Below are 24,957 nucleotides of genomic sequence, written 5' to 3'. Positions count from 1 at the left end.
CGTATTCATGTTTCTTATTTTTATTTGTATTTTCATTCACTTATTCATGTTAATTGGGAGTACCATACTCTCTACTATACAAGTAAATAAAGATAATTGCTATTGACAATTAATTTTTAAGAAATGGTGTTTAATTTTCATAAAAAAATTAACACTTAATTTTCAATCCAAAAGTTATATTATCACCATCTTTTATCTTGCCAATACATGTGGTCACAACTTTAATTATTAAATTATATATTTTTATAGATTTTTTTTATGACATTTTTATTTAAGGCTTTCCAAAAAAACAAAAACTTTTCTAACATCATAAGCATAACTCATTTTTCTTTATTTTGGTCAATCCAATCTAGTCCTTTATTTTTGTGGTCTTACAATTCATTCTTAAATTATGTACTACACATAACATTTTAATAAGACTAAGATTTTTTAACTAGGAAGTCACTTACATAAAGATGTTTAAAATATCTTTTTTTAAAGAATTTTTATTTCAAACAATCAAATTATAACACATATAATTAATTAAATCATATTAATTTTGTTTAAGTTAGACCGAATAAATCGGTTCAATAAAAAATTAGATAAATTAAATTTTAAACCGGTTTGAGTTAATATTTTTTATATAAAGTCACTACAACTCTATCCAAAATACCCACATTCAAAATTGCTAATTCCAAGTGTACCCTTTGCCAAATCAAATTAGGGTTCAGTTATCTACTTATTGCATATGCTCATCTTCTCGGTTTAGGAAACCATCATCTTCTCAGCTGGAGCCGCTACTCCAACGCCCGCGCCAGGACCACCACCTCGTTGCTGTCGTGGTAGCCACCGTGAGTTGGGTGAATCACCGTTGCACGCTGAAGTTAGTAGCCACTCATCTTCTCCCATCGCAGAACACATGACCAGCACGTCGAGCACGACATCTGTAAGAACCGAATTTTTTACGGATAAAATTATTTAAATGTATAAATTAAATTTCGAAAGGTTAGGATGAGAATTTGGGGATTTAAATGTGATTTTTGGACTCAGTAGATTTTTCTGAGTCAGAAAATGTGTTTTCTGCGAAAAACCGTGAAAAATTGCGAACCGATAGTCGAACCGGTTAAACCAGTTTAAGTCTGCTCAGTGCTGCACGAGAAGCAGTGAAAATAGCCGAAAACCTTAGAAAAATATTAGAGATGGAAAATTGGGCGTTAGTGTTAAAGGTTTGGCCCGAAGTTGGGCCAAACGGGCTAAAAATGCTAACAGATTGGACCGGGCCTAAGTTGGGCCCAAGTCCAGAAGAAGAGTTGAGGACCAACTTCGACCTAATTTTAGAGTTAAGAAAGCAAGCTCAGTTCAGAATGGCTACTTACCAACAGAGGATAGCGAGGTACTACAAGGCCGGAGTGCCCAGGAAGGCATTTTTCACATCTAATTGGAACAGAGGCCAATCTCGATTCGCAGCGGTTCATTAATGAACCCAAACACTCATAACACACTCAAACACATACACACTCAGCTGAAGAGAAGGGGAAGAAGAGAAACCCTTGAGCACTATTCACTTCAATCTTTCCAAGCTAATATCTTGAGCTACAGTGCTCCGATTTGCGTGCCGTCAGCGGTTACGCATTCCTTGTGAAGAGCCCTACAAAACCCATGTAAGAAACTGGTAAGAAAAGTTCGAAATCTTTCCAGTTTCTCTCCTCTGAATGTCGGGTTTTTAGGGCTTTGGGTTAGATGAGTTTTTGTGATTTTTTATGTTTAGGTTTGCTCTAATCCTTGCTTAGTATTGGATTTTTGCTATCAAATCTGTTGAAAAAGGTAAGAGCAACTAAACCCTTGTGATATTAAGTTTAAATGGAACCCTAGGTTGATTTTCTGGTGATTTATATGTATAGAGCTTGATTATTGTGAGATTGGAGTTTGTTGGTGCTTGTTGGAGTTACATTGGTGGTTAGATTTTGGTGGAAAGCTCATTTGGTTCATAAAGAGAATCGGCTAAGGTATGGTTTCGGTTTCCTCTATGTAGTATATAATATTCATGGACACTTAGACTAGTGACCCATAGGATAGGATTGGATTTGAATGGTTAATGAGTTGTTGGATGTTATTGTTTTGATGATGTATGATGGAATGATGATTTTGAGTTAGATATTGATAACTGATAGTGTTATGATGAGTATAAATGACTTGTGGAGTTGAGGAGTGAATTGTGTTGATAAATGTGAAATCGATGTGGATTGATTGGAAATGTAGTTGGAAAATTGTTAATGAGGTTTGAAACATGTAATATATTGATGTTGATATTGAGGATGAGGTAAGGTGGAGAAATATGTGGTAGGATTGGTGAAATGGGTCATGGGATGTTGATTTTAATGAGAATTGGAGTTTGGAATGGTTTGGTTTGGTTTGGTTTTGGTTATGTTTTTCAAAGAATTGAGGAAATTGTGTTTTTGGGTAAAAGTTGGTTTTTGATAAACTTTGCCTGATCATAACTTTTGCCTCGGTTTTTAAAATTTGATGAAACTTATCTATAATTAAAGATCTTTGAAAACCCTTTAAATTGATATAAATTTTGTAAAATTTGGAATTTTGTAGAGGAAGTTATGATTATTCAAAGTTGGTGTTAAAAATCTGAAATTCTGCAAAGTTGCAGAATTTCAGGATTTTCTGATATGTGCGGACGCACAGCCTTGTGCGCACGCACAACCCTGCAAAAATTCTATTCTGTGCGGATGCACAGACCTGTGCGTACGCACAGGCAGGGAAAATGGCTCTGGTAGCAGCGCTAGCACGGGTTGTGCACGCGCACATCAATGAAGAATTACGACCTGTGCGGACGCACAGCCTTGTGCGCACGCACAAGTCGGGAAGGGACGTCTGTTAGGGGCGCTCGCACAGCTTGTGCGAGTGAACAGACTCTATAAATTTTAGTACCTGTGCGTATGCACACCCCTGTGCGTACGCACACTTTCAAAATCTTCCTGTGTGCGCACACACACCCCTGTGCGGACGCACACGACCTGTTTCGTAATTTAAAATTTATTTTCAACTATTTCACCTTCCCAACAAGGTTGTAAGCTTCTATAACACCATTTTAAGGCTTGTGGCCTTAATTTCGAGTATGGGCATATGGGAGATAATCTAAGGGTTTTAGTTGATGATTATTATGAAATATTAGAAGACGGAGGTTTAGGTTTCGGGTGTAATGAGGATGATTTGATGGCTTGTGAAGGTAGGTTGGTATGTGAATTTAGAAACTGATGGACTAATGAGTCCAGAGTGGAATGGCTTCTGATGAACTTTAGAGATATGAATGTTGAGAGTGTGTCAGGCACTATATCCTTGGAATGTTGAGAATTGATAATTGAAAGTGGATTGAGATGAGAAATGGTGATGACTGATAATGATTTGAGGTGGATGGGCTTGTTGGACGTGAAAAGTGTGCCAGGCACTACATCCTCGGAGCGATAGTGCTTGAAAGAGAGTGGGTCAGACACTATATCCTTGGAATGATTTGTGATGAGTTATGTGTAATTGTTGTTTTCTTTTTTTGCCGCAAGAGTGGGCCAGGCACTATATCCTCGGAATGGTAGTGTGCCAGGCACTATATCCTCGGAACAAGAGCAGGCCAGGCGCTATATCCTCGGAAGTGGCAGAAAGGCGACATTCGAAAGGGTGTGTCAGTTTGGCATTTATAGACCGACAAGTGATATCACGAGCCAATAGGACAAGCATTCATCATATGCATTTTCTATCTGTTTGTATGCTTTGACTACTTGAAATGGTTTGCCTATTTGTATAATATGCTTATTTGCTATTTGAATTATTTGCTTTATATGCTTCTATCTGTGCTTTACTTGTATTGTATATACTTGTGTTTTCTACTGGGATTGAGGAGGTTCGGAAGGCGGTGGCGATGGGATCGCATGGAGGATAGGTTGGCGAAGGCTGTGGGACAGCAGTGTTTGGTTAGAATAGCAATCCTTTAAGATAGAGTGCCCTGTTTAGTTATGTTAAGGTTTTATATATATTTTATGTCTTATGGTTTTAGAATGCTTTAAGTTGGATCTTGTGATGGATATGAAATCTAGGATTTCCTTTGGCGTCTCGGGGTCTTATATCCTACATCACTGGGTACTGTTACCATACTGAGAACCTCCGGTTCTCATACCATATTTTTGTTGTATTTTTCAGATGCAGGTTGCAACCCACGTCGGTGAGTTGCTTTGGAAGGTGACAGCAGCGGAGGATCCCATTATTTCTGAGTTCTTTTTTATTTATTTTGTTTATATATATCTTTCACTTTTGTATTTTGTTTTACCCAGAGGCACGTTTTGAGAGAATACAACTTGTATAAGCCCTTTTAAACATTAGTTTCCTTTTTGTCTGTATATTTGGCTAGCCGGCTTAAACTTCGCGAGTCGTGGCTAGTTCCTTATGATATTACACTATTATACTATTATCTATGTTCCTATCACATCTGTTTCTTGTGCCCTACGTTAGACGCTTCGTTTGTATGCTTTGCACTTTTAAACTCCTGTTTTTGAGCTATATCCTTCATCGAACTTCTAGATTATACTATTCTATCTATATATATTATATGTATGAGCTTAGAACTGTCGTAGTCTCTGATTAACTTTTGCTTTACGATGCGAGGTAAGGCTTAGGCTAATTAGGGTGTTACAACATCAGCGTCGCCGTTGTAGCGTTTGTAAGCTGGGTGAGTCGCCGTTTAGCCAACACAGGACCAATCTTCTTTTCCCAACACAGGACCAATCTTCTTTTCCACTATGTTTCCATCTTCTCTTCTTTTGCCAATGTAGGACCATCTAAAGATAGGTCCTCTAGCCGCTGCCTGGACAACCACCTCCTCATCATCGTTAGCTTGCCACCGTGACATTGCTTGCCACCGTGACCTTGGTTAGTGGCTCTGATCTTAATTCATGTCATGATTGCATAATGTATAACTGATTTGTTCATTTAATATTCCATTTTTCATAGATAAGTAGTGTTAAATTTTAATCTATGAATTGAAGTCCTGAGATTTTTTTATAATTTTTTTACTTTCATAACTTATTGAGATGATGGTTATACTGCAATTTGTGGTATTGAAATCATCCCTGATTGTATTTATCTACCTGTAGAAATCTGCGAATTGAATTACTTTTGCATTGTTTGTGTATTCTATGAATTGAATCAGCGAGACCATCCCTGCTTGCACTACATTTTGTAGAATTCCAAAAATACTACGTTTTGTAGTCACGTAGATTTGAGGACTGGAAATTTGTTCTTATTAGGCTAGAAAATTGTTCATTTAGGTGTATATACTACTAAGCATTAATGAAGTGGCCTTCTCTGTGATTCTGTTTTGGGTTAGCTTTTTTTGGTTTATGATTGGTTTATGGAAAAAGTTTTTTTTTTTAATTTAAAGAAAAAGAAAAAAGAAGTAGTACGAGTATTTTTTTATTATCAAAATTTTTCAACTTTTGTATACTAGATTAAAGAGACAATAGTTTAATTAATACTACATTTCTTGCAAGGTTTATTGAAAGGATTCAATAATATTTTGAAAGGAAGAGATAGCAGAAAGTGAAATCTACCAATAATATTGGATCACACTATTGGACTATTATCTAAAGTAATAGTATTATACAACAATTATTATTTGCTTAATGTTTGACTAATGTTATCTCCATCTGTTGTATTAAACTTTTTTGCAGTTTTTTGAAAAAAAAAACTGAAGGACAAGATGACTGAGTTTTAGATTGGTTTGTCTAAACTTAACTCTTTTATTTTAGAATTGTGTTTAGTTCGTTGGTATATAATGTGTCTTAACTCACGCAAATTTAATATATGTATATAAGAAAATGTTATGTCATAATTGTTTGTGAGATTTTGTTTCATTAAATATGTTGGATGTTAGAAGTTGCCGTTACCAATAAGCAATGTTTGAAATTTTATATTTTGAATTGTAAGTATGAAGTTGACTTACATACAAGAATAAGATTAGATAGAAGCTAATATCATTTTGTTTGAAAATTTAGGACTAAAAGCCTAAAATAGATTTGACTCAAATAGACACCATCAATTCCTAATTTGATGAGCACCATTGCACCAACAAGACAAACATACTGCTGAATTGTTTTAATCACATTGTGCACAAGATTTGGATTTTTATGAGTTCCATTATGTCCAAAGTAAAAAATTATAAAGCCCAACTCTTTGCATTAGACTGATCTGTCTTTGCTCGTATTTGTGACTTGAGTATACCTTTGTCTTTGTGCCTCTAACTTTGGAGATTAGAACTACTTCACAGGAAGTTCCATCATTCAGATCACTATGGTAGTTCTATTTACTCAAAGAGCCTAATTGATCATGGGTTGGCTACTTATTTGACTTGGTTTGATAGAATGGCAAATGAGAATATTCTCTTTGGTGACATGCCACACACAGATGTGTATTTGTTCAATCTTTTGTTGTATTTACGTGTTAATCTTATTGGTTATTATGTAGAAGTTTAAAATTGAATTGATATTGTACGTTTTTTTTTGTTTATCTATATAAATAATGAATTTTTTATTTATTATTTTATCTTTTTTTTTAAATATTGTGTTAATCTTATTTGTTATTATGTAGAAGTTTAAAATTGAATTGATATTATACGTTTTTTTTTGTTTATCTATATAAATAATGAATTTTTTATTTATTATTTTATCTTTCTTTTTAAATATTATAATCATGTACGAAATCGAGAGGCTTCAACTTGTAGTGGCACTCTGCTCTGCTTGGATTCTTTCTAAGTGACATTGTGGAGTGTAGCGACTTGTAGTGGCACTCGGCTTTGCTTGGATTCTTTCTGACATTGTGGAGTGTAGCGACGCATGTTACAATTACTGTTTAATGCACAATATAAACTAGCAAATTGAGCTTATACAAGAGCCATGCCCATGCATATCCGATTTGGGTTTAATTATTATTAGTCCATTAATTAAACAACGTTAATTTGTTCGTGAGAGATAAAAACTTGCTTGTACGACTAAAAATGATTTATACATTATTTCTTATGTCCTTTTGAACTCTTACAAGGTCGAGCAATTTTTGATATCAATGGCCCCTCCTTCCCCAAGAATTAATCATCAAATAGGGAGGGTGAACCAAAATGAACGGTTGAATTAATATCAAGTAGAGTGGTTAAAAAATACGGCCAAAACAGAATGCTCCCATGGCATTTAAGATGTAATTGTAAATATGGCCTTTATGCTCTTTTCTGCTCTACATTTCAAGGGCTACAAAAGGTTCTTCAAAGGCTTGGCAGCTTTGACAGCTTGATTATTCATACCAATAATGCATCCTGATTTCTTCATCTATTAGACTTCTGATCTTCAACCCGCTTGTATATCTCATTAGCTCGATCCTTTAAATAAAAAACCAAATGCAACATAAGAGGATTAGAATATTTATTAACTTAACACAGAGCTTGAAACCTGAGGTTCGTGACAAACAAAAGATAAACAATTAAATACGACTATTATGGTAAAAATGAAACATGAAATAACACACTACTCACAGAATGTGTTTTTCAACGTTAAATATGAATTATACATGCAAAGAAAGGCATAATATAGAGATCTAGTAATCCAGAGTTCAGAAAAGCATAATCATCCAAGAAACCAGGTGTTTTAGATGGAGAATTTCTGAAACTATGGTTCAGCCTTTGGGTTTCAGCATTGTGAAGTTGCTTCCTAATAAATAATGCTACTTTTTCAGACCAAAAATGCTTTTTGGTATGTTTCTAATTGCTTACACAAACTACATTAGCTAATTCTACTTTTACTTCTATATCCATCATCCATTAAAACTCCAACTATGAAACCTCTAAATTCACACATTACTTAAAAATCCATTGGATGATTAAAATTACCAACAGAATGCACAGATGATATTTATATGTTGTTGTTATCTGAGAAGTAGATGAATCAGAATCTTTATCCCTAACTCCCAAAATAAAACGACAAGTTCCAATTGAAAGATCTCTAGAAATAACCACACCAAGACCATCAAACCTTAAAGCAGAAATCGATAAATTAAAACCAAATTATGTAGAGGAAATGCAACATACCAAGAGGAATTGTAGTCAAGCTTCAATCACTAACAAATTCAACTCAGTGATGATTTTCAACAACAAAAAGATTTAGCTAAATAATTATTTGAGTAAAATAGCAACAAATTCAAAGTTCAGTAACGATAATCAGGAACCAATTCATCTCAGTGATGATTCTCAGCAACAAAAAATCTAGCTCAGTGATATTTTCAACAACAAATTATGGATGGTTCAGTGATAATCAGTAACAAATTCACGTCCGTGATTATTTTTAGCAACAAAAAAAGTAGTTCAGTGATATTTTCAGCAGCAAAATCAAACACAGCAACAAAGCAGAAAAGGAAAGAACAGGGGAATTTGTTGGGACTCACCAAATCAGGACCAGCTTCTGGTTGCGCGAAGAAAGCTGACGGTGAGAGTTGCTGACAGCGAGGAGGAAGCCACGGGACCTGCTGCTTCTGCCGCCGGCAACGACGAGAGCAACGAAGGCGCGGGACTGATTGCAAGACGGTGACAAGACAGGGAGAGACGATTATGACCAGTCCTAGGATCTGCTGCTTCTGCCGTCGGCGACGACGACGGCAGGGAAGGCGAGCGAGCAAGACTGAGTGGGAGACCAGAGACTGTGAGAGAGACCGAAGCCGAGAGAGCGACGACGAGCTTGAGTGCCAGTCCGGACACAGTGAGGGAGACCGGAGATGAGAGAAGGAGAGAGCTTCGGTGCGGGAGCAATGAGCCACAGCGAGAGAGATGAGAGAGCTCGAGAGCTTCAGTGAAGAGTGACGTTGAGTAAGGAGAAGGTAGAGTTTAGGGAGTTAAGCCCTACTTTAGTCCCTGAGATTGGCGAGTTGCATTGAATTAGTCCTCGATATCTCAATTGCACTAAATTAGTCCCCCAGATTCGAAAAAATGCACCACATTAGTCCTTCTTCCAATTTCCGTCACTGGAGTACTGACGCCGTCAGTGACGTGGCCAGTTCTTGCCATGCTGGACAGAATGAGACGAGGTCGTTTCTAATTTGGCGCTAAACACCCCTTTGAACGACGTCATTTGTATGTGATGAGAAATAAAACATTAGGCACCATTTTTTTGTTTCTACTTTTTGTCTTCTACTTCTCCATTAGTGCAGAGAAAAAAAGGTTTCTCTTCCATGAGTGACCCAAAGTAGCAACAGGTGGCTGCAATAGGATTTCTCGAGACCATTGGAATATGACGTTCGCTGTGCAGTTGTCGGAAGAGTATGTTTGCCACTACAGGGATCTTCTGTGTCGTCACTGAGGTTAGTGAGGATGAATTTTTTTTTCAAATTTAATGGAATGCTGTGATGTGTGTTGATCATGGTTAAGTGTTTTGTATATTGTTAGTTCACAAGTTTTAAAGCTGATTTTGTGTTAGGGTTTTATTTTGATGTTTTGTGGGACTGTGTTTAAGGGTTTCTTTTTATGCTCTGTTCCAATGGTGGAAGAATCAGCACCCATCGAAGACAATAAGCCCACTGCCCTGGCTGTAACACTTCACCACCCAACATCACAGAACCAACAAATCATGATGAAGCTGTCTACGACAAAGAGAGACCAGGAATTACAGTAAGATATCACTTCAATTCATCTCTACTATAGGAAAAAAAGAAGGTTAATTGTGGTTGTAGTGTGATGGTTTCGATTTCAAATTGTTGAGATTTTCAGTGGCCAAAGCAATTGAATGCCCCACTTGAGGTTGTTGATCCTTAGATTGCTGATATAATTGAGCTCGAAAAAGCTAGGCAATGGAAGGTAATTTATTTACATACATGTTATTGGTCATGAGACTCTTCATTTATGCAGCTACAATTGTTGCGTGCAATGTGATTGCGGAGACCATGGAACAACAAACTTATTTCTATTTTAATCGTGGTTCTGTTCAAAATTACCGCACCTAGGGAGAACATTACATAAGGATTGGAACTCATTTTTTTCTTTTTTTCAGTAGCTTGTACTTATTAGAATGACTTATCTAAATATCACTTTTTTGGGGGTGAAGGGGCTTGAATTGATACCGTCAGAGAATTTCACTTCAGTCTCTGTAATGCAAGCTGTTGGCTCAGTCATGACTAACAAGTACAACGAAGGATATCCTGGTGCAAGATATTATGGTGGAAATGAATATGTCACTCACTTTTCTTCTTTGTGTTTGTTCACCTCTCGATAATTCAACAAACACAATAATATACAGTGGCTAGCATTTTGGATTTTATTATTGGACTCCTGCTTCTAGTCCAATTAAAAAATTGTTGCCTTTCTTTCGTAAGGTACATTGATATGGCAGAAAGACTATGTCAGAAGCGTGCCCTCGAGGCATTTAGGTTGGATCCAGCTAAATGGGGAGGTAACTGCACAATAACTATATTGGTATACCCTTTTATTTGGCTTTGTTGATTGCACATTATTTCATCTTGTTGGTCATTGGCATGGTGTTCTAATTGTTCTAAGCTTGCAGGTGGACATGATCTATTCTTTGTGATTATTTTTTTTTCCTCTTTCTTCTACCACTTGAGGCACACGAGTTTTTCTTCAGAATTCAGAAGTAGCATTTAGGTTGAATTCTCTTGTAGACTTTTTGCTGGTTAAATTTCAAAATAAATGCTCATAAGCTTTTTTGATATTCAGTAGATTATTTTAAAATATTTAGGTGTCAATTTTTCTCATATGTTATTACCCATAAACTGCAGTGAATGTTCAGCCTCTATCTGGGTCTCCTTCAAATTTTCAAGTTTATACTGCATTGCTAAAACCTCATGACAGAATCATGGCACTTGATCTTCCTCATGGTGGACATCTTTCTCATGAATACCAGGTATTTTCAATTTTCATCATCCACCATTTCCTGTGATAATGAAATCTATCAAGTTCATGGGTTATTGGTAATTTCTTTTGGTAATTTCTTCAAGGATTAGATAGAAATCACTTTGTAGTTATTCATAAAAATTTAATGCTTTTATTACATATCTATTTATGTATAATTCTTATTAGTTGAGACTTTGTTAGGGTTAGCCTCTGTTGTGGACCACCGGAGAATAGGGCGGCAGCCACACCCACACTACTTTGGAACACTCGATGCTCTACTGGTTCTTCTGGAGATTCTTCTGTTTGACCGCAGGAAACTCTGGCTCCTACTTGCACTCATGATCCTAAATCCAAAAAGCTGCACAGTGAGGAAGAAGACGAAGAACCAGGAAAAGTGGGTAGAAGAAGAAGAGGAAGAAGTTAGAGCAGAAATCTTAGTTATAAAAGGGGACAAGGAATAAATTGGAGCTAATCAAATTTATTGCTATGTCATCTAACCGTTGCTGGGTCCAGCATAGCAAGAACTGGCCACGTCACTGACGGCATCAGTGCTCCGGTGACGGAAATTGGAAGAAGGACTAACATGGTGCATTTTTTCGAATCTGGGAGACTAATTTAGTGCAATTGGAATCTCAATGACGAATTCAGTGCAACTCGCCAATCTCAAAGACCAAAGTGGGGGCTTAACTCAGAGTTTAGGATTACTGAACGATGTCATATCAGTAATTTTTAAAAAACAAATTAAGCATGACCTGGTTCGGTTTATGTAAACCGAACAGAGTCAAACCGGGTTTTAAAACCGGATTTAAAAAATAATTTATTAACTGATTTTTTAGATACCAATTAAAATATGACATGTCAACAACTTTAAAAAAAGATGTTTGGAGCATCTTTATAGGAGTATTCCCCAGCTAGCTAAACCCAAACATATTAGTCTTCTAACTCCGAGTTACTCTTTTTTGAAATAACCTGGCACAGGATTCGCTGGTCCAGGAACCTTTGGACCACTTAGTGGTCCAAGTAGAAAACATGTTTTTGGAATTTTTTTATCAATTATTACGTAGTTCTTGAACTAATTTTAATTACAAATTAACCCCATATATTTTATTTAATTATAAAAATAATTTTTTATTTTATAAATTATTATTTTATCAATTATCTATTATATTTATTAACAATCAAATACAAAAATAATAACCAATTATATCCTCCATTCATCCTAATAATTCTAATTGATTAAAAAATTAACTTTGATCTCGTTACGTTCGTCCATGGCTTCCAAATCGTGTTTCCTTGAAATTCAATCGATTGGTTTACACTATATCACAAAACAATCGATTGAAAGTTGTAAGGTAGAATGGTAAAAAGCTTAAATCAATCGATTGTTTATACTTTTCAATCGAATGAATGCCTCAAAACAATCGATTGTTGTTGTTACTCAATCGATTGAATTCACGAAAACAATATGGATTTGCCAAATACAATCGATTGGAAAGTGATGACATTGAAGTTTTATCCAAATTCAATCGATTGGTAATGTAATCCGATCGATTGGAAGGTGATGAAGTTGAATGTTTTGCCAATTTCAATTGATTGGTAATGGTACCCATCTACTCAATCAATTGTTTTTTATTATACCAATAAGCTATTGAACCAACTTGGTTAAACTTGGTTACCAAAATAATTTGGTCATGTAGTATCACGGATTTAATTAATACTAGTAGAAATACATTTCCTTCGTCCAAACTAGACCAAACTATAGGATCAATGATTTAAGTTAAGTGATAAAAATTGTTCTTATGTTAATACATTGATATTGGTGCAAAAAGATAATAAGATCCTGATCATGGTGATTGAAAAAAAATTGGATTAATGAGGATTTGTACAACCTATTTGTGATTTATGAAAGTAGAATAGAATAAATTGTGCAAAATCCTACAGAATTCTGAAAAATGAGAACATTACCAATTGATTGAGTAGATGGATATTCCATTACCAATCGATTGAAATTGGCAAAACATTCAACTTCATCACCTTCCAATCGATTGGATTACATTACCAATCGATTGAATTTGGCTAAAACTTCAATGTCATCACTTTCCAATCGATTGTATTTGGCAAATCCATGTTGTTTTCGTGAATTCAATCAATTGAGTAACAACAACAATCGATTGTTTTGAGGCATTCATTCAATTGGAAAGTATAAATAATCAATTGGTTTAAACTTTTTACCATTCTACCTTACAACTTTCAATCCATTGTTTTGTGATATAGTGTAAACCAATCGATTGAATTTCAAGGAAACACGATTTGGAAGCCATGAACGAATAACGAGATCAAAGTTAATTTTTTAATCAATTGGAATTATTAGGATGAATGGAGGATATAATTGGTTATTATTTTTGTATTTGATTGTTAATAAATATAACAGATAATTGATAAAATAATAATTTATAAAATAAAAAACTATTTTTATAATTAAATAAAATATATGGGGTTGATTTGTAATTAAAATTAGTTTAAAGACTACGTAGCAATTGATAAAAAAACTCCAAGAACATGTTTTCTACTTGGACCACTAAATGGTCTAAAGGTTCCTGTACCACCGAATCCTGAGCCAAATAACCCAACACAATTTTTGCAATAAATTCCAAGAGTAGTTACAAAAACACTACACACTTTAACTACTTTAGTTATGGCAAGAATTAACCCAACGTTATAGGGTGTGTTTGGCAAACCCGTTTGAAGAGAAAAAGCACGTTTAAGCTTATTGAAAGTTTCAATTTTTTATTTGGCTAACTTTTGATTTGGCAAACGTAGAAGTGATTTTGTAGTCAAAATCATGGTTTACCAGAAGCAACAATTTATAGCTTTTGTATTTTACTAACGGGCTTTTAACCATTTACACTAAACATCTATTTTTCCTTTACCAATTTTATCCTTTAGATATATTATTGTATTATTTGTGGAATTCTTATTATTTCTCTCCATATGAATTCTTTTTTTTTCTATTATTTATTATTTTTATTTTTTTGTTAAATTTTTATTTGATATTATACACTCTTATCATTGTGATTTTGTATATTATATTTATTATTATCTTTTCATAATACGATTTATTGATCCCATTAGGTAAAGTAAATTAAACTAAAAATTAACCATAAATAATAATAATAGTAAAAAACTATAAGTACTAAAAAAGAGTATTAAAAGAACTAAAAATATACTATATAAAATACATCATCAAGAACTTTTAGATTTATTTTTATCTCTACCAAGATAAATATTTAATTTTATTATTTTTAGTATTCTTTTTTATAATTATAATTCTGGTATATACAATTTTTTATTATAATTTTTTTATAATATAAATTATGATCCCAGTAAAAAACGATAAATTAAATAAAAAATTAATCATAGGTATTAATAAAATCATAAATGTTGGATTCCAAAATAATATTAAAAATAAGATTATTAAGAGTATTAAAACAAAAATACGATATAAAAAATACTAAATTAACATTTTTACGTTAATATTTAAAGTTTAAAAAAATATAACATATTTGATTAAATACTCTCATGTATATAATTTATATTTCTTATTTTTAATATAAAATATATTTTGCTAATTTTTATATGTTATTTTATTTTAATAAATAAATATTAATTTATTATAAAATTAATTAATAAGATTATTTAAATATCTAAATTAAAATAACTGGATAATATAAAAAAATTATTTAAGTTGATATCTATTTTAGTAATTTTTTATCTAAAAGTGATTTTGAATAGTGTAATCCAAACAATATTTATTTTATTATAATCCATTTTGATATAAAGATAGCCAAACATAAATCACTTCAATACAAACTTACTTTTCATCAAAATTAAGTTTGCAAAATCAATTTTATGCAAATTCCTATTTACAAACTGTAATCAAAACACACACATAATTATAAACAGGTGTATAAGTAACCGACAAATGATGCTCTGTTGAACTCATGATCTGCTACAAAGTAGAGACTCAATTTTTCCATACTTTCTCACTCACTGCCTAAAACCTGTACATGTGTCTTCAGCATCTAAAGGAGAGGCCTTTAGCATAGTAGAATTTTCCTTAAAACAAAAATAAGTCCTATAAAAAACTGTTAGAGTAATCCAAGAAGTTATCAAAATTTATTATTTTTTATCATAAATTAATAATTAATATTTAAAAATATAAGATAAAATATATGTTATTGGATGATTAAATTAAAAGAATTAAACTAAAAAAATTAAATTAATAATTAAATAATAGTAAAAAATAATAAATTCTAATGGGCATATAGTATGTTTCAAACTTTTATCCTTGACTCAAAATATTCACTTCTAAACTTAATCAGTTTATTTGTTGACATTTTGCAGAAAATAAATTTTAAAAATTTGCATCTTTTAACTATGTAAAACTCTGGAAATTTGGTATTATTATTTTTTACCCATATAACTTCAACCATAAGATAGTAGTTAAATTCGTTTTTTTAATTGACAATTTGATTGGTTAGTGTAGAAACTAATTATTTTATTTTATTATGTGTCAATATATATAATTAAATATCTATGTAAAATATATTGAAATTGACAAAGTATAAAAAATAGTTTTTCTTAAAATATATAGCTGAGGGTTTAGGGACGTGTTTACATGCCATGATACCTGCCAAATTATATATACATGGTAATGTTCTGTAGAATTTTTCACTTGAACTAAAATAAAACAGTGGTTTACGTTAAAATATATAAGAACTCTATAAGTCAACGCGGTTTATATAAATATGGAAGAGAACAATGATGTAACCAAATCTCAAATATTGTATTTGTATAATTTAGAGTTTCATTTTATTTAATCACATCATTTACCCTAAAAAATAATTATAAATTGTTAATGAAAAGTATTGCCCATCTTATTTTCCAAAAATCAGGTTAGCAATAGTCATAGTCCATAACCATGTTCACTTGTTTACCCAAAATCTCTGCTTTATTTTTTAATTTTTATAGTATTCGTTACCGTGTCGGTGTCAAACAAAGCTGTGACAAACGAAAAGAAAATAATAATATTAATACAAAAAACAAAAGAGGAAGAAGAAGAAAAAGGGGCCAGAAAGGGAAGTAAGAACCTGTGAAAGAATCAAAGAAACCGTAATAAGAATAAAAATGGAAACTTTCTGATAATCAAAAGCTCGGATCGTGATATTTGGCAACACACGACCCACTCACAACTCACATGAAGAAAAGCCACTAAATACACACACCAGCTTCTGTGCTCCGCTGATGCATCACGCACCATAGATCCTCATCCCTCTGCCTCCGTCCAATTCATTTCTGTTCCTCTGTTCGCTCACCCATTTGCTCAAAGGATCCGTTTTTGATGTTCATTCCACTGTTTGACTCTTGTTCCTTGCACAAAGATCTCACCTTGGGGAAGAAGAAGATTCGCCTTTTCCTGCATTGCTCTTTTGGTTAATCCCTGTGAGTTGTAGCATTCTCATCTTTTCATTTCTCGTTTTGGGTATGTTCTGGCTTTTCCAATTTCAATGGATAATCCAATTGGAAGCTATTTGTGGTGGGGCTTTCCTTGAATGTTTTCCCTTTCACGCCAGCTGCTTGTAGCTGTAGGAGCTAGAAGAATTGATTATCAATTTTGGGCTTGATATTTTGCATGTGCTTGTTTTAATATTGATTTACTTCGGTAATAAGGCTGTCAAATTTAGTGCATGCATCAACATCTAAGTTACTAAATATTAACTATTTCAAGGATTTAACTATGCATGAATTTTGTGTGTTTGTAGAAATTTAAGAGGTGAAGACTTGTTTCCTATTTTCTTTAACAGATGAACCAGTCTATGTCTGAAAGTTGGGAAGCGCTTTGGAATGGCTCTTTATAGAAACAATGGTGAATTGCTCACCGAGAGAAGGGGCATCATTGATGCGGTTGTCAATTCTCTTGGTAAAAGTGACCATGGCTCGCGAATCTTGCGTCGTGGTAGAAGGCTTGGTCGGATTACCAAGCACAAACTTTCGCGTTGGCTTCTCCTTCTTGCTGCACTCTTTTCAGTTTATTTCACAGTTTGTGGCCTGAAAATGTTTATTCACGGTGAGGCTTGAATATAGGCTTTTTTTTTCCAGCTTCATTTAAAGGTTATATGAATTTTGGAGAGTGGATCCTCTCCAGTGAAAAAAAAAAACTGGATGGTGTGCAGTGTTTAATCTAACCATTCATTACACTCTCTCTTATTTATTTTTGGTCCTACCTATAAAATCAAAGGTAAAAGATCACACTGGATTCTGTCTAAGTGTTAAAAAAACTGAAGAGGATCCATTTCCTGAATTTTGTAACAAGATGTGTCAAAGAAAAACTTCAACTTTCTGAATTTTCACTTATATTTCTCTTAGATGGTTCTATTACAGCTAAAATGGAATCTAGGTTCCCAGCGACTCAGTATACGGGAAGGGCTCAACCTACACAGTAAACATGAAGAGCTCAACCTACACAGTATACACAAAGAGCTCAACCTTCAAGAAACTGTTTCATTATCTGAATTTGGAAAACTACCACCTAAAAGCAAGCGCAGGAAGCGTAAGATTTCTTGCCTTGAACTTCAGTTATTGTTACATTATGTTTAATGAATTAGAATAGGCACTTCATTTTCTTTTCCGTTATGCATTGCTTCCTCATACACTGATACACCCTCTTTATAATTGAAGATTTGTTGATTAACACCTTTTAGAAAAGCAATACTGGACTATATGAAGTTGCAGAAATATAGTGAGCAGCTACTTAGATTGTTGCTGGTGAAAGCGTTAGGACCTGGAGACATCTAAGGTGTCAGAAAGATAGTGGAGCATTTCTTAGATAATGGCAGATGTAGTTTTGTTAGAATGAATTTATGTGGTTGTTATGTCTTACAATCATATTTGATAAGCTACCAAACCCTATTATTCAAATGTAATTCTTGTCATAGTAACATATGTTGATTACTTCCAAAGTTCAAAGCATACGAGATTTTTAACCTGGTTTTAATGTCACTTGATAGTGCTCAAGTTCTGTTGACTAAATCAGCATTGTTTATTATCTATTAGCATAATTTTGTTGGACCTTCCTCAGTAAGCTAAGTCAGTCACTGAATTCAGTTTGCCCCAATAATTTCCTCGATATCTTTCTTTCAGATTTTCCTTGTGAAGTTGAATTTCTGAAGTCAGTAGATGGCCTTGCTGAACCCAAGAATTACATGAATTTCACTTGGTTTTCTCTAGATTATGTTAAACAAGAAGGAAAAACATCCGATAGTGGTTTGTTTGAACCTCGATTTGGAGGACATCAGACTCTTGAGGAGAGAGAAAAGTCATTTTATGCCAAAAACCAAATGGTTCATTGTGGTTTTGTCAAGGGATCACCAGGGTATTCAAGCACTGGATTTGATTTAGATGAAAAAGATAAGGCATACATGTCAAAGTGTAAGATTGCAGTTTCTTCTTGCATTTTTGGAAGCTCCGATTTTCTCCGGAGGCCTACAAGTAGACTGGTAATTATGTTACCTGTTTTTGAATATTTGTTTGGTGTTTTGCAAATAATTCATTATGAAAACAGGCTTGCTGAAAATACAAAGTAATCATATGTCAGTTCATTCACAGGGGAACGAAAAATATATGTACATAAAAGATATTAAGTCAGGGCTTAAATGTCATGTGTTCTTGTTTCATGTATAAACTCGGTAAAGCATTCACTTGTGTTAAGAATTAGAGTAATAAATATGGGAACATAAGAAAATAAAAAGAAACAGAACGAAGAGGAATGTAAAAACTATTGCTTTTTTTGTTCTTGGCAATAATTGATGATTTTTTATTTTATTTTATTTATTTATTTCGTTTGGTCTAGCCACCTAAGCCATTCCTGGGACTCATGTATCATTTGTTGTTTTTACACTTACTATGAAGTAATGTAACTTAAATATCAACCTTGATTAAGTCAATATTTTATTGATAGTGAAATGTATTACATCTTAGCTTTATAAAGCACCTGTTTATTATACAGAAAACATTATATATGTCCATTGCTGCAGATTAGTCAATATTCAAAGAACAATGTTTGTTTTGTGATGTTCTTGGATGAACAAACACTATCCAAACTGTCATCAGAAGGGAACAGTCCCGATGAAAGAGGGCATATTGGCCTATGGAAAAAGTAGTAGTTGTGAAAAACTTGCCATACGAAGACATGCGGAGGACTGGCAAGGTGCCAAAATTTTTAGCACACCGCCTCTTCCCAAATTCTAGGTAGTTTCTTGAAATATTCCTCACTGTAGTGTTGGTTGAACTTTGTAAACCGTTGTTTGATAGGTATTCAATTTGGCTTGACAGCAAGATGAGACTGAATGCTGATCCTATGTTGATCATTGAATATTTTTTGTGGCGAAGGAATGCTGAATTTGCCATTTCAAATCATTATGACCGCCACTGTGTCTGGGATGAGGTGCTCCAAAACAAACGCTTAAACAAGTACAACCACACGGCAATTGACGAACAGTTTAACTTTTACCAATCTGATGGCCTAACCAAGTTTGATCCTTCAAACCCAAATAATCCTCTTCCAAGTTGTGCGTCATCTTCAAAACCTTGTTCATATGGAGTTTTTATATTCCCAATTGTGCATAATATAATTCCTACTGATGAGTCTTTCATTTTGCAGATGTTCCTGAGGGTTCCTTGATAATAAGGGCACATACACCAATGTCAAATTTATTTTCATGCCTTTGGTTCAATGAAGTTGATCGATTTACTTCTCGAGATCAACTAAGCTTTGCTTATACTTATTTGAAATTGAGGAGGATGAATCCGGAGAGACCATTTCAGTTGTATATGTTCAAGGTGAATTTTTACTCAAAATTTATAACATTGTACATGGTATTTTTGGTGTTCAGTACTTTTTCCTTTTCCTTTTGTTTTTTTTTTTTTTGGGTGTGTTTTAATTTGATGGCCTTTTTGAAATACAAGTGATTCTTTGATAAGATATGATAAGATAACAATACAAAAAAAAAAGGATAAGATAACTCTACCCAAAAAAAAAAAAAGATAAATAAGCAGTTTTAATGTAGATATGATTCTTGAGATTATAAATAAGACGGCAACAGAGCCTAATTGAGTGCTTCACCTTCTTTAATCTAATAACCTTTGTTAAGCAGGGTCAAGAATGGCAAACAGAATGACAGAAAAAGAAAGGTCAAATGTTGAGTTCAAGGCTTTGTTGATGGAGCGCATTGCGTTGGTTTTCATCGCCATCGTCACTGCTTCAATATGGTGGCCATGTGCAGCACACAACGTGGCCACTTGCCCTAGCACTGATGATCCTCACACGTGGTCGTTTATTTCTCTGGTGCTGTTTACCTACACCATCATGCCCGCGTTCTACGTGTTCCGGTGGTTCTACACCGCCGTGGCCACCACCGAGATGTCACCGTGGGTAGGGAGAATCCTCTTCATTCTGGAGAGGTTGCTGGTGGTGGTTATGCCTGCTGCGGTTCCCCGGGAATCCATCTTTGTTAATCCAACTTTCTTAATGTATTTCTTGTCTCTTCTCGTTACTGGCGCATATTTCCTCTGCTGGCTCGATCGATTTTTATTCTTTGTAAGTAAATTATTTATGACTGCAAACATAATTTAATAGAAAATACATATCCTTTGCCATGTGATCTGAATTAATTAACTGCGTGTTATTTTCAGGTTGACAGTAATAACTATTGTTCGGATGAAACCGGTATAAATTCCGCCAAAAGAGAAGAAGAAGAAAAGGATCATGATAATGGGAAAGACCAAGAAGAGGAGAAGGAAGAGGAAGAGGAAGAAAAAGAAGAGGAGGTTCACACAATTAATGATATATTCAAAGAAGTAAAGTGGGTGGAAGAGGAAGAGGAAGAGGAACAACCTGAAAAAGAAGAGAAGGTTCACTCAAGTGATGATGAATTCAAAGAAGTAGGGTGGGAGGAAGAGGACGAGGAAGAGGAAGAGGAAGAGGAAGTAAAAGAAGAGAAGGTTCAGTCAAGTGATGATGAATTCAAAGAAGTAGGGTGGGAGGAAGAGGAGGAAGATGATGACGAGTCTACGATCTCTGAGTGGCTAAGTAACAAGACGAATAAAGAATGCTCCAAGTGTGAGGCAATGTTGGGTGAATGGCATTTAGCATTTGAGAAGATGGAAAAATTGGCCACAATGTTTATGGAAGATGCCATGATGGAAGCAAAGAAAAGACAACAACAATTGGAAGAATTTTATAAAAAAGAGATATCAGAATTGGATCAAAAAATCCAAGCTTTGAACCAAGAAAGAGAGGAATTGCTCGATACAATAGAAGAACTAACAAAGTCAGAGGAAGAAGCCAGAGATTTGTACGAAAAGGAGAAACAAGAGCGGGAGCAAGAAAAGCTTTCATTAGCAAGAAAAGAAGCCGAAAATTTTAGACAACAATTGTTGGTTGAACATTATCGGGCACACAATAGTTTTGCATGGAACGGTCATTGTTAGTTAGTTAGAATTAGTGAAAACTAAACTCTTCTTTTAGAGAAAATACTCGGGTTGGTCACTGAAATTACACTCGGCATCAATTTAGTCCTTAATGTTTAATTGCCTCAATTTAGTTCTTGTGACGAAAATTACTACAGGAATTAACGTAATTAAAATTTGAAAAATTTAAAAACTAAATTGAGGCAATTGAAATTTCAAAGATTAAATTGAGACTCGAGTATAATTTCAGGATCAAACTCAGTATTTTCTTCTTCTTTTATTTTTAAATGCAACTAAAATTTTATAGTTTACTGAATTTATGCATTATGATATATTTTAATTTTCAATAAATTATTAGAATATGGGATTTATTTTATTATTTATTTATTTTTATATTTTCTTACTGTTCTCCTTTATCTATCCTTCTTGTGTCATGCATGTCACCATTTTAGACTGTCATGATGATGATTTTGAAAATTGAATGACTACTTTTTATGCTAATTAAATTAAATTAAACTAATTTTAAAGGCGTTTGCATTCAACCTTATCCTATATGCTCCGATGATTCCACTATAAGAACATTTTAATCTTTTTTTTAGGGGAGAGAAAAGGGGGGGGTTGTATTTGGTTTCATGATACATCAAATACTTGGTGTAAAATCTATTTAGGAAGTAGGAACTACAAAAAGAATTGAAGTAGAGTATATTTTTTTTGGTGACTGAAATAAATTAAACAAAGAAAAACAAAAGAAACAAAACAAGGAACTGCTTAAATAGAGGGACAGTCCCGTTTAAGACTACTCTTAAACTCCTCCCAAGGTGAAAGAAGCTCTACATGCGAAAGTTGTAACTTCATCGCCATCTTTGCCATAGTATCTGCCACCGTGTTTGCATCTCTCATAATCAAACGAAAGTCAACACGCCAATTCCAATGCATGATATCTCTTATTTTGAGCACCAGTGGATCAATAAACCCAAAACCATCTTGAGTAACAAGATTAAATGCTTCCACACAATCCGTCTCACAAATAACATCTCGTTGACCCACATCCCAAGCTAAGAGATATCCTCTCCAAATAGCAAACAATTCTCCTTGAAGAATACTATTACTCTCAATCATTCCCAAACACCCCCTTTGCCAGCTCCCATTACAATCTCTAATAACACAAGCAAAACCAACACTATCACCCGAACCAAAATAACTAGCATCACAATTAATCTTAAAAGTACCAATGGATGGGGGATTCCAAAAACCATTTAGAGTAGAGGGAAGGGACATACGTTGTAATTCAAAAATATTTCTAAGCTCCTTTTCTGAAGTTAATGCCAGACAAATGACTTTTTCCGGAGGCCAAGTTTCATGGGGATTAAAGATGTCGTTATTCCTTGCTCGCCATATCCACCAAAGTCCCGAAAAGAACTTGAACGGGTGCTCTCTGCTATGATACAAGAACTAGTTCTTTAAATCCAAAGGATGACAAGGAATATCCAACCTTTGCCAGACAAGCTGAGCTTTTGGACAATCCCGAATACAATGTATAACCGATTCCTGGCTAGAAAGACATCTTGGACACCTATCCGATGACGACATCCCTCTTCTAAAGCGAAAACTTGCAGTAGGAAGAGCCTCCTTAAGACACAACCAAGCCAAAAACTTATGCTTTTCCGGAACAAGCTGACGCCAAAGCCAAAGCCAATTCTCCCTCTCCTCCCAACCAAACAGCTGCTTACACAACCACAAGTAACCATTGCGTGAGTCATAGACTTTGGCAGCAGACCCACTCCAATACCAACCCACTTCCGGACCTGCTTGTTCATCTGGATTGTAAGAGAGAATATTATGAAGTAGAGTATATTTGAATTAGGAAAAATAATTTAACACTCTCACAAATGACCTCCCAAATTTTACTCTCTTGCTCATTTGATCTTATTTTGGTATGTTTGTACTCTGTAGTCCTATAAGGTTTTCCTTAAACGCTTATTATTAAATATGAAATATTATACTCCATATTAATTAAATAAATTTTAATTTTTTAATTATTATATTTCATATGAGTAATGTTTCATATTTAAAATTTAAAATTTATGATTAATAATTTAAAATTTAAGATTTAGACAATTTAAATTTTTAATTTTAGTAGTTAAATTTTATAATTCAAAATTTAAAATTTAAAATTTAAGATATATGCTTTAAAATTTAAATAGCATTGCACTTTTTATTTTTTTCTGAGTGTATCAATATTTATTGTCCTGTAATAATCTAGCTTTAAAACAAAAACAAGCCCTATGAAAAACTGTTAGAGTAATGCAAGGAGTTATCAAAATTTATTATTTTTGGTCATCAGTTAATCATTAATATTTAAAAGTATGAGATAAAATATATGCTGTTGGATGACTAAATTAAAATAAAGTAAACTAAAAGAATTGAGTTGAATAGCCAAAAACAATAAATTTTAATAGCCATATAGCATTTCTTAAACTATTATCCTTGACTCGAGATATTCACTTCTAAACTTAATTAGTTTATTTGTTGACATTTTGCAAAAAATAGAGAAAATGACAAATAGGTCCTTTACCTTTTGCTATGCAGACATTTTTGTCCCTGACCATTGAAAAATACTTTTAAATCCCTAACCTTCACAAAACTTGGACGGATCAATCCTTGACGGAGGCATTTGGACAGAGGGACTGATCCGTCCAATTTTTGTGAAGATCAGAGACTTAAAAGTATTTTTCAATGGTCAAAGACAAAAATGTCTGCGGGGCAAAAGATCAGGACCTATTTATCCTTTTCTCAATAAATTTTAAAAATTTGCATCTTTTAACTATGTAAAGGGTTGCGGGTTTACAAGTATATGTATATATGTAAACCTCTAGAAATTTGGTATTATTATTTTTTACTCATATAACTTTAACCATAAGACAGTAGTTAAATTCGTTTTTTTAATTGACAATTTGATTGATTAGTGTAGAAAGTAATTATTTTATTTTATTATTTGTCAATATATAATTAAATATCTATGTAAAATATATTGAAATTGACAAAGTATAAAAAATAGTTTTTCTTAAAATATATAGCTGAGGGTTTAGGGACGTGTTTACATGCCATGAGACCTGCCAAATTATATATACATGGTAATGTTCTGTAGAATTTTTCACTTGAACTAAATTAAAACACCGGTTTACTTTAAAATATGTAAAAAGTAAAAACTCTATAAGTCAACGCGGTTTATATAAATATGGAAGAGGACAAGGACAAGGACAACGATGCAATGTAACCAAATCTCAAATATTGCATTTGTATAATTTAGAGATTCATTTTATTTAAATCACATCATTTATCCTAAAAAATAATTATAAATTGTTAATGAAAAATATTGCCCATCTTATTTTCCTCAAATTAGGGTTAGCAATAGTCATAGTCCAGAACCATGTTCACTTGTTTACCCAAAATCTCTGCTTTATTTTTTAATTTTTATACAATTCGTTACCGTGTCGGTGTCAAACAAATGAAAAGAAAAT

The 24,957-nt window shown here is 33.6% G+C and overlaps 2 pseudogenes across 1 annotated transcript; both read left to right on the top strand.

Moving 5' to 3' along the window:
- Positions 1-8,620: 8,620 nt before the first annotated feature.
- LOC110269836 (serine hydroxymethyltransferase, mitochondrial-like) lies at positions 8,621-11,333 on the top strand (annotated as a pseudogene).
- Positions 11,334-16,001: 4,668 nt separating this feature from the next.
- LOC107631880 (putative hexosyltransferase MUCI70) lies at positions 16,002-20,758 on the top strand (annotated as a pseudogene). Its single transcript, XR_015906928.1, has 10 exons — positions 16,002-16,411; positions 16,774-17,036; positions 17,351-17,381; positions 17,437-17,519; positions 18,110-18,465; positions 19,003-19,216; positions 19,280-19,536; positions 19,629-19,807; positions 20,122-20,564; positions 20,660-20,758. The product of XR_015906928.1 is annotated as a putative hexosyltransferase MUCI70 (transcript).
- Positions 20,759-24,957: the final 4,199 nt, after the last annotated feature.

This window comes from Arachis ipaensis, chromosome B3, assembly GCF_059453495.1.
Source record: "Arachis ipaensis isolate K30076 ecotype BB chromosome B3, ASM5945349v1, whole genome shotgun sequence".
Taxonomy (NCBI): Eukaryota; Viridiplantae; Streptophyta; class Magnoliopsida; order Fabales; family Fabaceae; genus Arachis; species Arachis ipaensis.
The sequence above is the reverse complement of the archived record's forward strand: the minus strand, read 5'-3'. Positions and strand labels throughout refer to the sequence as shown.